We start from the raw sequence: 16,272 nt of genomic DNA on the forward strand, positions 1-16,272 counted from the left end.
TACGCGCTGAGAAATAGACAGGAGGGTGCTCTGACTATCCAGCGACATACTGTCTTCCACCGCCCCCATTTCCGAGCGCAAAGCAGCTGCCTTTATGCTTTGCAGGGAATTTCTCAAGATGCATAGCAGAGGAATGGTGACGCTAATGATTGCAGCATCGCCGCTCACCACCTGGGTAGACTCCTCAAAATTACCAAGGACATGGCAGATGTCTGCCAACCAGGCCCACTCTTCTGAAAAGAATTGAGGAGGCTGACTCCCAGTGCGCCGCCCATGTTGGAGTTGGAATTCGACTATAGCTCTACGCTGTTCATAGAGCCTAGCCAACATGTGGAGCGTAGAGTTCCACCATGTGGGCACGTCGCACAGCAGTCGGTGCACTGGCAGCTTAAAGCGATGTTGCAGGGTGCGCAGGGTGGCAGCGTCCGTGTGGGACTTGCGGAAATGTGCGCAGAGCCGGCGCGCCTTTACGAGCAGGTCTGACAAGCGTGGGTAGCTTTTCAGAAAGCGCTGAACCACCAAATTAAAGACGTGGGCCAGGCATGGCACGTGCGTGAGGCTGCCGAGCTGCAGAGCCGCCACCAGGTTACGGCCGTTGTCACACACGACCATGCCCGGTTGGAGGCTCAGCGGCGCAAGCCAGCGGTCGGTCTGCTGTGTCAGACCCTGCAGCAGTTCGTGGGCCGTGTGCCTCTTATCTCCTAAGCTGAGTAGTTTCAGCACGGCCTGCTGACGCTTGCCCACCGCTGTGCTGGCACACTGCGCGACACCGACTGCTGGCGACATGCTGCTGCTAACACATCTTGATTGCGAGACAGAGGTTGCGGAGGAGGAGGAGGGTGCTTTAGTGGAGGAAGCATACACCTCCGCAGATACCACCACCGAGCTGGGGCCCGCAATTCTGGGGGTGGGTAGGACGTGAGCGGTCCCAGGCTCTGACTCTGTCCCAGCCTCCACTAAATTCACCCAATGTGCCGTCAGGGAGATGTAGTGGCCCTGCCCACCTGTGCTTGTCCACGTGTCCGTTGTTAAGTGGACCGTGGCAGTAACCGCGTTGGTGAGGGTGCGTACAATGTTGTGGGAGACGTGGTCGGGCAGGGCTGGGACGGCACATCGGGAAAAGTAGTGGCGACTGGGAACTGAGTAGCGCGGGGCCGCCGCCTCCATGATACTTTTGAAGGACTCCGTTTCCACAACCCTATACGGCAGCATCTCAAGGCTGATGAATTTTGCTATGCGGACGGTTAACGTTTGAGCGTGCGGGTGCGTGGCGGCGTACTTGCGCTTGCGCTCCAACAATTGCGCAAGCGACGGCTGGACGGTGCGCTGAACTACACTGGTGGATGGGGCCGAGGACAGCGGAGGTGAGGGTGTGGGTGCAGGCCATGAGGCGGTAGTGCCCGTGTCCTGAGAGGGGGGTTGCATCTCAGTGGCAGGTTGGGGCACAGGGGGAGAGGCAGGGGTGCAAACCGGAGCCGGTGAACGGCCTTCGTCCCACCTTGTGGGGTGCTTGGCCATCATATGTCTGCGCATGCTGGTGGTGGTGAGGCTGTTGGTGTTGGCTCCCCGGCTGAGCTTTGCGCGACAAAGGTTGCACACCACTGTTCATCGGTCGTCAGGCGTCTCTGTGAAAAACTGCCAGACCTTAGAGCACTTCGGCCTCTGCAGGGTGGCATGGCGCGAGGGTGCGCTTTGGGAAACAGTTGGTGGATTATTCGGTCTGGCCCTGCCTCTACCCCTGGCCACCGCACTGCCTCTTGCAACCTGCCCTGCTGCTGCCCGTGCCTCCCCCTCTGAAGACCTGTCCTGTGTAGGCGTTGCACACCAGGTGGGGTCAGTCACCTCATCGTCCTGCTGCTCTTTCTCCGAATCCTCTGTGCGCTGCTCCCTCGGACTTACTGCCCTTACTACTACCTCACTGCAAGACAACTGTGTCTCATCGTCATCGTCCTCCTCACACACAGAAAGTTCTTGAGACAGTTGGCGGAAGTCCCCAGCCTCTTCCCCCGGACCCCGGGAACTTTCGAATGGTTGGGCATCAGTGACGATAAACTCCTCTGGTGGGAGAGGAACCACTCCTGCCCAATCTAAGCAGGGGCCCGAGAACAGTTCCTGGGAGTGTTCCCGCTCCTGAGCAGGTGTCATTGTAGTGGAGTGAGGAGGCTGGGAGGAAGGAGGAGCAGCAGACAGAGGATTCTGATTTGCAGCAGTGGACGGCGCAGAACTGCGGGTGGACGATAGGTTGCTCGAAGCACTTTCTGCCATCCAGGACAGGACCTGCTCACACTGCTCATTTTCTAATAACCGTCTCCCGCGTGGACCCATTAATTGGGCGATGAATGTGGGGACGCCAGAAACGTGCCTCTCTCCTAATCGCGCAGCAGTCGGCTGCGACACACCTGGATCAGGAGCTCGGCCTGTGCCCACACCCTGACTTGGCCCTCCGCGTCCTCGGCCGCGTCCACGTCCTCTAGGCCTACCCCTACCCCTCAGCATGCTGTATTACCAGTGATTTGATTTCACAGGCAGGAAATAAATTGGCGCAAGACTGCAGGCCAAATATAATTTTTTCCCTTTTTTGAAAACGAAAGGCCCCACTGCGTATATTCAATGAATAATCTAAGTTTAATAACTGTGGTGTGTCCCTGCTAATGTGTCACAGAACTTGAGGGTAGCAAAGTTATTAACTCTGGCAGAGCAGGTATTTTATTCCCAATTAAGGAAAGCAAATGGCGAAGCCAGCAGTAAACCGTAGCTGGGTGCGTCTGATTTTTTAACGTTGTACACGCAGCTCACACGTGTCCACAGCCCTTAGGACGGACAGAGGCAGGACAAATAGATTTTGTTTCCCTTTTTTTACACCAAAAGGACCCACTGCGTATATTCAATGAACATGAGAAGTTTAATAACTGTGCTGTGTCCCTGCTAATGTGTCACAGAACTTGAGGGTAGCAGAGTTATTAACTCTGGCAGAGCAGGTATTTTTTTCCCAATTAAGGAAAGCAAATGGCGAAGCCAGCAGTAAACCGTAGCTGGGTGCGTCTGATTTTTTAACGTTGTACAGGCAGCTCACACGTGTCCACAGCCCTTAGGACGGACAGAGGCAGGACAAATAGATTTCGTTTCCCTTTTTTTACACCAAAAGGACCCACTGCGTATATTCAATGAACATGAGAAGTTTAATAACTGTGCTGTGTCCCTGCTAATGTGTCACAGAACTTGAGGGTAGCAGAGTTATTAACTTTGGCAGAGCAGGTATTTTTTTCCCAATTAAGGAAAGCAAATGGCGAAGCCAGCAGTAAACTGTAGCTGGGTGCGTCTGATTTTTTAACGTTGTACACGCAGCTCACACGTGTCCACAGCCCTTAGGACGGACAGAGGCAGGACAAATAGATTTTGTTTCCCTTTTTTTACACCAAAAGGACCCACTGCGTATATTCAATGAATAATAACTGTGTTGTGGCCCTGCCTACACAATTCTTTCCCTGTAGTATCAATGGAGGGTGCAATGCTCTGCAGAGGCGATTTTGAGAAAAAAAAAATATGCAGCACTGCTAACAGCAGCCAGCACAGTACTGCACACGGTTAAATATGGCCCTGGAAAGGACCGTTGAGGTTCTTGAAGGCTACACTCACTCCTAACACTCTCCCTGCCTATCCAACACTTCTGTCCCTAATGCCGGGTGCAACGCTCTGCAGAGCCGATTTTGAGAAAAAAAAAAAAAGGCACTGCTAACAGCAGCCAACACACAGCTATCAGTGGCCCTAATAAGAACCTTTGGGGTTCTTGAAGCCTACACTAACTGCTATTTCTCTCCCTACAGCAGCTCCGGTACCAGCAGCACTGTCCCTCATCTAACTCACAAGGCATCTGAGGCGAGCCGCGGGAGGGGCCGACTTTTATATTCGGGTGACATCTGATCTTCCCAGCCACTCACAGCAGGGGGGTGGTATAGGGCTTGAACGTCACAGGGGGAAGTTGTAATGCCTTCCCTGTCTTTCAATTGGCCAGAAAAGCGCACTAACGTCTCAGGGAAGGAAGTGAAAGTAACCGGAACACCGCATGGTGTTCGTTACGAATAACGAACATCCCGAACACCCTAATATTCGCACGAATATCAAGCTCGGACGAACACGTTCGCTCATCTCTAATAATTATATATTGAGGTAAATATTTGTTACTGTATACAACCAGAGAGGAACATCAGGCAGTAAAGTTATATGACAGATGGAATATACAGTAGGATTGTAGCTGCCATAATTACAGATGAGTATTAAAATGACCAACGTTACAGAGACTGCGTCCATTTGGTGATGTATTCTGTATATAAACAATGTATTGTGTAAATTATGATTAAGATGATGTAGCAAAGTTGAGTTTGATGCTGGGCTATAACTGCTACTCTACACAGATAGAATAAGAAGCACTAGCAGAGAAGTAGCTGCTGCTGTATACACTAGTTATGCAGCCTTTTCTTGTTTCACATATACTATATCGGCACGGGACACAATTTTGATTAAACAAGGGGGATTAGAGTTGGTAAGGGAGGGTTGAAGGTGACAAGCAAAATTTTAAAGTGTTATGAAATTAATTCTTCGCACCAGGAAGCGGTAATTACAGAATCAAGGATAATTGATTCATACTAGAATGAGGGGATGCTGATGGGTCCTTGGTTTTGCAATCTTCATTTGTTTTCACAACCATGAAAGTTATATAACTTGAATGCTCAACAGTTGTAATACTATGTGAAATGTTGGCATGATCTCATTTGCTATTCCTATGTTATGCAGGTTTGAAGACAACATGGCGGAGTCTGCAGCAGATTTCACTGCAAAAGAGAGCAGATTAGCGATGAAGTTCCTGTTTCTGAAAGCGATGTTGGCCAAAGACATTCATGGTGACATGATGCAGATAGTAAAAAATAGGGCTGCCAAATTTAAAACTGGACACTTCAACTCCAATAATGAAGACCATTCTGGGAGACCTCTAGTGGTGAGTGTTTCCAGAAACCATAGACGTCAGCCGTGACCTGGTTCCGGAGGACTGGCAAATTTCTGCTAAGATGATAGCTGAGGCTTTGAACATTTTAAAGAGAAAGTGTTGGGTCCATAATTCACGACTATCTGGACATGAGGATGGTGTATGCCAAGTGGGTTCCAAAATGTCTTCTGGGATAAAGATGAGATGCTGCACATGGACTACCTTTCAAAGGGGTCTACTATCCCAGCTGTATATTACATAGCACTTGAAGTAAAAAAGCAGTAGAAAGTTGATTCAAAGTGTTGTATTCTTGCAAAACAATGCTTCGTCCCACACAGTGACCATCACCCAAAGCAAACTGGCTTACCCGGATTTCAAAATGCTGGACAGTCCTTCTTATTTGCCTGATCTGGTAACCTTGGACTATCATCTGTTTTCCAGTTTGAAGAAACACCTCAAGGGTAAAAAAAATGGTCCCCCATTTCTTATGCAATCGCAGTAGGTGATGCCTGGTTTGCCAACCAGCCAAAGGAATTCTATCTGGATGGGTTGAAGAAGTGGCAACACTATGTAGCTAGCCGTGCCATTGAAGGGAAACAATAGTGGAATATTGGGGGAGGTAGATGTAACTATCACATCCCTGGACTCAGCATTTCATCTTCTATGACCACATAATTTAAACGTTTTTCAGCAATTTGTACTACAGTAGCTCCCTTGTGGGATCGTACTAGATTGGTTAGTCATCGCTCTCCACTATAGATGAGCGAGTATACTCGCTAAAGGCAATTGCTGGAGCAAGCATTGCCTTTAGCGAGTATCTCCCCCGCTCGAGACTGCAGGTTCGGGTGCCGGCAGCGGGCACGGAGCTGCGGGGGAGAGCGGGGCGGAACGGAGGGGAGATCTCTCTCCCCCCCCGCTCCCTCCTGCTGACTGCCGCTACTCACTGCTCCCCCACGCCGGCACCCAAACCTGCAGTTTCGAGCGGGGAGATACTCGCTAGAGGCAATGCTCGCTCAAGCAATTGCCTTTAGCGAGTATACTCGCTCATCTCTACTCTCCACCCATGTCAATGAACCATGGGCACCTATGACCTAATTGCTGGTTCTCCAGTTTTCCTTCCTTGGCTCACTTTTGGTAGATGTTAATCACTGAATACCAGGAACACCCTACAAGACCTGCCATTTTTGCAGATACTCTGACCCTGTTATCTAGCCATTACTATTTGGTCCTTGTCAAAATCAGATCGTTGTGCCGGCCTATTTTTCCTGCTTCCAGTATATCAGCTTTAAGAACTGATTGTTCACTTGCTGCCTAATCTATATATCCTACCACAGGACAGGTAAAATTGTCACAAGATATTGAATGCCATTCAATTCACCTGGCAGTGGTTTTAATGTTATAGCTGATTGGTGTATATTTCTTAGGTTTAAGTTAGAATCCAATCTTCTATTAATGCAATCTGTTACAATAAATGTTGCATAGCTTCAACTAAGTACTTAGTGCCTATCTAAAGCAAGCGTGCAACAAGTGTGTATCTAGAACTGTAACATTTTTTTTATGATGGCCACCTTGCAATATATCACTATCGTAGGAAGCACTTTGGACATAACAGTACTGGCAACGGTTGTGTAGAATAATTAGGGTAATGAAATTCTCCCAGTGTCTCACTGATGTGTTGTTGGAGCGATTTGATGTGATTAATAAAGTTGATATAGTACAGTAGTCTAGCAGCTCCAGCAACCATTATTAGCCACCGGACTCTGGTCATAAACATGGGGATAGTATCGTTAACTGTAATAAAACATGTTGTGTTCAGTAAATACGAAGGAGAGATGTCCAAACCTGAGCAAAGTATTCACTGTCTCTGTGTGGACAGGAAGCACATAAGAGGAAGAGAAGATCTTTTATTAGATAAGTGGTCTTATCTTCCTATTTATCAGTAAAGGAAAAATATACCTTTCATTTTTTTAATAATCAATAAAACTTTAATAAAATGATTTTTACATTTTTTTGTCCCAATAGAGGACAAGAACTTGCAATGGTCTGATCGCTCCTGCAATATAATGTAATACCATAGTATTACAAAATACTGCGGTTTGACAGGCAATCTATCAAGCCACGCCACAGGCATGGCTTGATAGGCAATCTCCATTGGCAGCCCTAGGTGCTTTCAGAAGGACCCTGACCACCATGGCAACTGATCGGCACTCTGCAATCTCATCGTGGGGGGCCGTATAGGAACCATGGACTCAGGGTTAACAGATGTGGTCAGCACTCCTGCTGATCGCAGATATTGCAGGGGGGTGTCAGCTGTAAGAAACAGCCAGCACCCACATTGTATGGAGCAGGATCAGCTCCCGAACCCCCTTCATACAAACCCTAATGAGTATCTGCAGCTCCACTTTAGAGCGCTCCTGCTTCGTCGGACAATTTCGTCTCTTTCTCATAAGCTGAAGGATTATTGCTATAAGGACAATTATAGTTAAGTAGGAGTTATTTCTAAAAGCACAGTTGCTTTAGTTACCATTTATTCTGTGTTGGGAAATAAGTAGTGAAACGTAATGTTGAAAAATCATGCCTTTCTGTAGAGAGAAATAGCTAGATGACTTAACTTACAAGGTTATACAAAGTTTACAGAGTATCCTGCACTGTTACTGCAACCCACACCCCCATCCTTTCAGCTGTTTTCAGCTTTTTCCAGCAGCTAAAGATGGCCCTATACAGCGCTTATATAGCAAAGCCGAGAAAATCGTGCGAGATTTGTGCATTGCGAGACACACAAATCCCTTGTGAATATGAGCGCCATTCTTTTGAATGGAGTCAAATATATAAGCGATGTTTTGCAGGAAAAAATTGTAGCCTTCCCTAACTTTTCACGTTCCTTGGAACGCATCACCCATTTATTTAAGTGGGGGCTTTATTGCCTTGCATGAGATGCAATGTGCATGCAAGTGTGACGCGGGGTTTCTCATTAAAACCAATGGGGAACACTTCCGATTCTCTATTGCGCGTGAAAGTTGCGTGAGAGGATCAGAATTTCACAGATGTGATCCATTGTGTTTTTGCCTGAAAAACGACTCACACCTGTGGGTAAATGGCACGTAGGCGATCACAGTATATCGTGCTCGCCCGTGTGTAGGTAGACTTACTTTGAATGAGTATTTTGCACCTGGGCTTATTGCCAAAAAGGATACATCTTTTGTCACTTCTCAAGCTACTGCCACTTCGGGAAAGTCATGTAGCAGTCTCTAGTAGGAACAGCCCTGTTACTTATGTGGGACCACCTCACAGTCTCTCTGATAACAAGGTAGCCTGACATAGCTCCAAAATCACACCAACAGTACATAGAATAACACAGGCCTCTGCTGTCTCAGGCATACAAGGACCAACAACTGAAGCTCCCTCATCTCTTCGGTCCCACAACTTTTTTCCATGTTAACTCACTTCCCTCTGGTTCAACTCAGATGACCTTCTTCCTCAGCATATCTCACAAATCGCAGGACACCTCTGACTTCTCTCCACATGACTGCCCTTGTAACACATGGGATTGCAGCATCACTTTTTTGTGCAGCAGTGGCTGACTAGACCTTGCAATACCCGGTGTCTCTTGGTGTCCAGGAAACAACAGGGAGGGAGTTTTTCTCTCCTTCCATGCATGACCACTCTCCAATATGGGGACATAGCTGTCCTCGTAGCTTATGCCACTACTTCAGTTCTTTAAAGAGCCTCCACCACTTAGGAGAGTCTGCTGCATCACTCTTCTCACCTAAGATGGAGCTTCCAAAATTTGTCCCTCACTTCTGTTTTGATGCACCGGTAGATCGCCTATGGGGCAGGGCTTATCTTTTACTAAGAGGCTGGACCTTCAGGGTGGTGACTTGCTAGCTGCCATCATGGAGGGGTTGTGGCTTCATCCCCGTGCTCAGAGTGCCTCTTCCTTTCTCCGCCCCAGCTGCATCACTGGTGGCCGGGGCTTAGCTCTGGTGCTAGAAGTACCAGATAGAGAGGCAACGGTTGTGGTATCTTCAGCGGAAGGAGCAGGAGCTGCTTCCACGCTCTTACATACTGTATATAGTTACATATACTGTCATAATATTCAATAGGGCTCTGAATGACTCATTATATTTTCATTGCAGATGATGCTATTTTCTAGCGCGTATTGATGGCTGGTCAAAGATATAGAAATGGAACTCGGCAGTAGTTTGAGATGTCAGAAAACGCCATAAATCACTCCTCCTGCCTTCATTGTTTCTATATACTGTATGACTCACCAAGGGATATTTTCAAGATTAATGCAATACAGAAATTCAGCAGTTGTCCATTGCAACTAGTTAGATCATTTTCTTTGCTTCGCTGGTGGTTTAGTTAACTGTACGGTGGTATACAACCCCAATTCTAAAAATGTTGTGATGCTGTGTAAAATGTAAATAAATGTAAAGAAAAAAAGAATGCAATGATTGGGAATCTCATATAGCCATATTTTATTCACAATAGAACATAGAAACATATCAGAATTTGAAAGAGAGATATTTTTCAATTTCATTAAAAAAATTAACTCATTTAGAAATGGAAGGCAGCAACACATATCAAAAAAGTAAGGACAGGGTTAACAAAAGGATGGAGAAGTAAGGCCTCATGCTCACGGCCGTGATGGACTCCGTCAGCAAAATATCGCAGCGGAGTCCGTCACGGCGTCCCCCCCCCCCCCCCAAGGAACCCATACTCACCTCTCGGATCAGCCTCATGAATTCTGTCTGTGGGGCCGGCAGTGGCCGATGACGCGGCCGGCGGAGACACGTAATCACGCAATACTTCCACTGTGAGCACAGCGGAAGTATCGCGTGACGGCCGGCTTCCATTTACTACAATGGAAGCCGGACGCGCATTTTTAAGCGGCAAATAGAGCATGCCGCGGTTTCTTTCACGCTGCGGAATTCCGCAGTGGTATTCTGCAGAGTAAACATTTAGCTATTAGGTTCAATAGAATATAATAGCTGCGAGACAACTCCGTGGATTTCTGCCGCGTAAAACTTGGGCATTAGCCCTAAGTGGTACTAATGAAAAACAGCTGGAGGGTCAATTTTCTACAAAGTCACATGAGCATGTTAAAGAGGCAGAGTCTCTTAGAAGCAAAGATGGTCAGAGGTTCACCAATCTGTGAAATTGTGGGACAATTTTAAAAAAATGTTTCTCAATGTAAAATTATGAATATCCCACCGCCTACAGTACAAATTATCATCAAAAGATTCAGAGGATGTATACAAGGGACAAGGCCGACAGTCAATATTGGATACTTAAGATCTATGGCCCTCAGGCGTCACTGCATTAAACTCAGGTATTATTCTGTAATGCAAATCACTGCATGGGTTTAGGAAAACTTTCAGAAATCATTGTCTGTGAACACAGTTTGCCATGCAATTCACAAATGCAAGTTAAATCTGTATCATGCAAAGAAGAAGCCATGTATCAACACAATCCAGAGACACTGGCGTCTTCTCTGGACCAAAGCTCAATTCAAATGGACTGCGGCAAAATGGAAATTAGTTCTGTGGTCAGATGCATAAAATTACTTTTGGAAACTACAGATGCCTGCAGACCTGAAGGCACTATCGATGCTGAGCAGTATATAGAGGTTTTAGAACAACATATGGACCCATCCAGACAACGTCTCTTTAAGGGAAAGCCTTGCATATTTCAGTAAGACAATGCTAAACCACACACTGCATCCATCACATCAGCATGACTTTGCAGAATAGTCCGGGTGCTGAACTGGCCGCCTGCAGTCCAGACCTTTCACCAATAGGAAACATTTAGCACATCATGAAATGACAAATCCTGCAAAAAAGACCTAGTACTGTGGAGCAGCTAGAACCCCAAATCTGACAAGAATAGGACAATATTCCTCTCCAAAGGGTCCCTCTGCCTTCTGCACCAACACTGCAATTCAGCATCGCCTGCCACTTCTTCTGGGTTCTGTGCAGCCGCTGGGATAGGTGCACATTCAATTTTATTTAATTTTAAGCCCGTTTAATTTTCTTTATGTCCTGGAAAACCCCTTTAATGGTGGTCTGGGACGAAATTTTGAAGAAAAATGAAAGTGAATGATGATAATCAGCGGAGACTTCACCTATGATAACTGGAGGTAACTGCAATGTAAGCACTATCACTGATTTTTAGGAAGGGGGTAAATCATATGTCTAGAAATGCCCCTGGCTTCGTCAATGGGTGAGTTCTGGACGAGCCATGTCTGGGAGAGGCCCAAGCTGAACTTTGCATCAGAGCCCATAAAACTTTAACTACGCCCCTGTTTACAACTTCCTGCTTTGTTGGTGAGCAGGCTGCTGGGCAGGACTATGGTAAATGAGAATTGTTCTTCTCTCCGTTTTTGTGGGGGTGGAGAGCAGGGTATAACTGCTATTGGATTTGCAGGCTGGTCTGAGGACTGGGGTCATATTTCAGAATTTGGTACCCCATTTATAATTTCGCCCAGGGCTATATTCTGTCTCTAATATCCCTGACTCTAATAGGCCATCTGAACAAGTGTGGTGTTCTTGGCACAACCCTTTCAAAGTCATGTACTGTACCCTCTGATTTGTAAAGTGTTGCGGAATATGTTGACAATTTATAAATAGATATTATAAATAATGATAAAAAATGCGTCAGTCTTTATTGGGTTAAAATATGTTGGTAACATAAATTGACTTAGATTAGATATACCCAGGCTGTGAAATCATATTGAACCAGATGAGAATGACAACTTTATCTTTATGAACCTCTCACATCACAAGACTCACGATAATATCATTCTTTGTTGAGGTCATGTGGTCCGTGCCAACACAGGCAGATAACGCTGGGTATTGCACTCACGCCAACTCATCCCAATCAATCAACACAAACGTGAAGGGTACAAGCTGCTCCAAAGAGAGAAACTCTGCATTTGTATAATTCCTATCTCCTTCCCTGTTTCAGAGAACATCATCCCAGAAGATAGCGCTGAAAGTAGTTACTTTATCCTAAAAAAAGCAAAATAATGTGCACAAAAAAAGACAAAAATACAATGTAAAGAAATGGTAATAAAATACTGAAACACTTCCATTCCTGTACTAAACCATGCAATACAAATTATATGATGGATATGGTGTCTACTGGCATGCCAGATGGGAATAAGAGGTGGTTCCGGGCATTTCGCACAATCACTTTCAGCTATGTCACATGGGCAGATGTCTGCGGGTGTCACTATGCCCAAATTCAGGGCATACGCTTCTGGGTACTGTAGGTGACTTTCTGTGTATTATAACAAAGGGCATGTGATGCCAGTACTTACCAAATTAAGCCTGCGTGTTGCAGTGTCACGTTATGGCAAAGGATATGACATCAAGGCTCCACAATGAAATAAAAAACTAATAAATAAAATTGCTTCTCATAGAATTAGCTTTAAAGCAAACACTTTTAGAACTTTCTAAATGATATGAATCTATATTTTTCCACAGGAGAAGACATTTACAGTCGGTCTTTCACTGCAGAAGTGCCGTATAGCAGCATGTAGATGAGTTCGTTCCATAGGATGGGTGTATAAACTCAATGGCTGCACAGCAGTGACATTGGCTCTTTACCTACCTGACTCGTGCAGACAATCTCTTGCCCCGAATGTCATCGGTAACATCCTGTATACAGTCCTGAGCCAATAAACTACAAGCCCTTGTGACCTGCATATGGGTCGTCATTGGAGGCAGAAAACCTAATGAGGTCATGGGATGTGTCACTGGATTGCCGAACAGGTGCTCTTCGGGGCAAGTTGGTTCATTTCAACAAAAAGACTGGGAGTAGGGCGGTTTAGATCTAAAGAAAAATAAAGTTGTTTTTTTTTGAATAATTGTATTTTTATTAACAAAGGAAAATTTTTCCATACAAAAAAATAATAATAATAATAATAATAATTAAACAAACAGAAGGAGGTACATTTCCATTCCATTGCCAGATATACAGTTGTAATAAACGTATTGATTACAAGACAAACAACCAATTCTTGTAGTCTCCGGGGGAGAGAGCTATGTATACACCTCTAGTAGGGTCTATTTGGCGCAAGGGAACATTTCCGCACCCCGGCCCGGTCTGACCCGCATATCTATGTCTCCTCCATGGCACATCCTTGGCCTTCACGGTTCTCCATCATAGAGGGTTTGCCACCGTATAGTCCAACCATGTTGCCCAAGAGGACATCCGTGAGGACTTAGTGACAAATCTGTGAGAATAAGCTTCTTCTAGATGAAAAGTTTGATTCACCGAGTTTCTCACCTCAAGAATAGAGGGAGGTGAGGACCGAGTAAAAAGGGGACAGTTTATTTGTATTTAAGAAACAAAGGGCCAGAGCCAGGTCCGGGGGCACAAATTGGTAGGACACGGAGTAAATGAAATTGAACACTGTATTCCAAAAGTAACGTCTAACCGGGCACGACCACCACATGTAGAAATAAGTGCCCTTCGCACCACACCCTCTCCAGCATTTCTCTGGAACATCCTTATTCATTCTAGACAACCTTGCTGGGGTCAAATACCAGCGTAGAAATATCTTCTGGGATGATTCCCAGTGGGCAATGCCGTGCGATGTTTTTTTAGTCCAGACGAGGGCCCGGTTCCACTCTCCTAGACTGAATTGTTGCTTAAGATCCAGTTCCCATAGTGTCATGTGCGCAGACTTAGACTGTGTGGTCTGAGAAAACGAATCTTTGCAGAATGTGGATATACCGCCAGAAGCAAAAAAAATGAAGGCCACCTAAGAAAACATTGGCCTGTGAATGTCTAAGGTTTGTAAGGCATATCTTAGTCTCAAATGGGCAAAACCCAATCTACTAGGGACTTTGAATAACTCACTCAGTGTAGGAAAATCCATTACAACCCCCTCTTTACATAGGTCACCTATTTTTTTAATGTCGAAGGTCTCCTATCTTCCGAAATCAAAATCTGAAAGAATGGAGGAAAGAAATCTCAAGGGAAGGGCAGTGATCAGGACATTCACAGAGGCTGAGGAGGCCAATTGATTCCATATCTGGACTGAGACTTGAAGACTTGGCAGCGCGTGTGTTGGCAAGGAAGGTGGTCTAACTCCAAGAAGGGAAATCAGGGGAGCGCCCAGAGCCACCGTCTCTATAGAAGCCCATTTTTTGTATAACGAGGTGGCCCACCATTATTTAATTTGGTCTAAAATGACAGCAGCAAAGTACCGTTTGATGTCGGGAGCCCTCATGCCCCCTACCTCGTATGGTCTTGCCAGGGTGGAAAATTTGATTTAAGCATGAGCTCCCCCCCAGTTAAATTGGTTGATAATGGATTGGAGCTTAGAAAGAAAATGCGCAGTGAGTGGGATTGATACTGTTTTGAAAATATACAGAATTCGTGGTAGGATCATCATCCTAACAGCTGCGAATCTGCCTGCCCAGGATATGAAAGGTTTACAGAAATTACTTAAAATTTGTGGGATATGGTTAAGAAGCGGTGAGTAGTTTTTTGCAAACCTAGGTAGGGTATAGAGTGCTCATTTCAAGTGAAAGGTAAGGAGTCCGTTATAGTTTGTTTTGGCGTCTAGACCGATATTTAACATCTGTGATTTTGTATTGTTCACCTTGTAATATGAAACCTCACCAAATTGGGCTAGGGTGGATTGAGCCTGTGCCAGGGAGGTGATAGGATTAGTAATTGCTAATATAATGTCGTTTGCGTATAAACCTATCTTGTGTTCTTCAGATGCTATTTTAATTCCTTCTATATTTTGGTTGCACCTAATCTTTTCCGCCAACGGCTCCATCAGTAGAGCAAATATTAGTGGCAAGAGAGGGCACCCCTGTCTTGTGCCATTAGAGATAACAAATGAGGGGGACATACATCCTGAGGAGAAGACTCTCGCAGAAGGCGCCGAGTACAGGGACATGATCGCTGTTTTGATGGGCCCCGAGAAACCAAACCTCTCCAAGGTAGCCTTCAGGAATCCCCAGTGGATCTGATCAAATGCTTTCTCTGCATCCAGCTCCAGGAGCAGGGCAGAGATCCCGTTCCTTTCCGCCATCCTGACAAGGTTGACAGAAATCGCTGGCTACCATCAGGGGCCTGCCTCTTGAAGAAAAACAAAGATTTTAAATCCCTTTAAGAGGGTCTCTCACCTATATTGTGCTATTTATAATACTGGTGACTTATATGGCATAGGAGCCTTTGGGCCCCCTTAGACAGCGTAGCTCAGGGGTGAATTCGGCCTCTGGACCCTCTTTCACCACTCTTCTCACTCAAGATATTATGCTATTTAAGCAGTGTGGAAGAGAATCCAAGGAGGTCGTCTACTTGAAAATGCAGTCATGTAATGAACTTTCTGCCAGAGACAAGTATTACCAGCAGATAGGAGATAGCGGAGGAATGCTTCTATGTAACACCCTTCTAAGGGATGCTCAAGACTTAGGCTTTTCTATTAAACATTTCACTTATCTCTTATTTTAGATACCTGAACAAACCACTAATTCAGAATGCTTCATCTTTTGTATGTTGGACTAAAAACACTGCAGAGCTGAGGAATTGTAGGTGTTATAGATATAGCGGCAGCAGTCATGTTGGTGATGCCAAGTTGCCGTCCTACTTATGTTGACATGTCTGATGTGAGGAACCAGGTCATTAGACAAAGTCCTTAAGACCATTATAGTCACATAGGAGGAATTTACCCAGACTGCTAGACAAGCCAAGGTCAAGACGGGTAGTGGTATGGCAAGCTAGGAAATAGGGATAGGTCAAGCCAGTAACAGCATGTGTGAAAGACAGTCATAAAGAGGTCAGATTGCCAATATAGAGTCAGAAACAGTCATGGTACCTCTGCGATGTTCGGAGCTAATGTGCTTTATTACTGATTCCTGGTACTAAAGTAGAAAACAACCAAAACCTTGGCAACTTTTGTGATACAGATAATCTCAAGTTAACTGCTGTAGTGGTGGCCAGGTCAGTGTGCTGGTCTTCAAAAGAAATATAGCACCTACTAATTAAAACTATTTTTCTATTGTGTTTTTATTTTCTGATCCCTCGAGCTGCATAAATCTTTGGAATGACTTCCAATGTTTAACTAGCACCAGCTGCCTTCTTTTTCCTTTTTTTCAGCTGCCATAGTAGTCTATGGGCGCTTCCAGCGTATCTCGCCCAAGAGATAGGGCAAGACCTATCTCTTCTGGCAGATTATAAAATCAGTCGCCGATGTCCTATTTTTCCTGGCGCAATTATTTTACATGGCTAAAAAGCGCTTATCTGAATGAATACATTAGAAT

This window comes from Eleutherodactylus coqui, chromosome 5 (genome assembly GCF_035609145.1).
Source record: "Eleutherodactylus coqui strain aEleCoq1 chromosome 5, aEleCoq1.hap1, whole genome shotgun sequence".
NCBI lineage: Eukaryota > Metazoa > Chordata > Amphibia > Anura > Eleutherodactylidae > Eleutherodactylus > Eleutherodactylus coqui.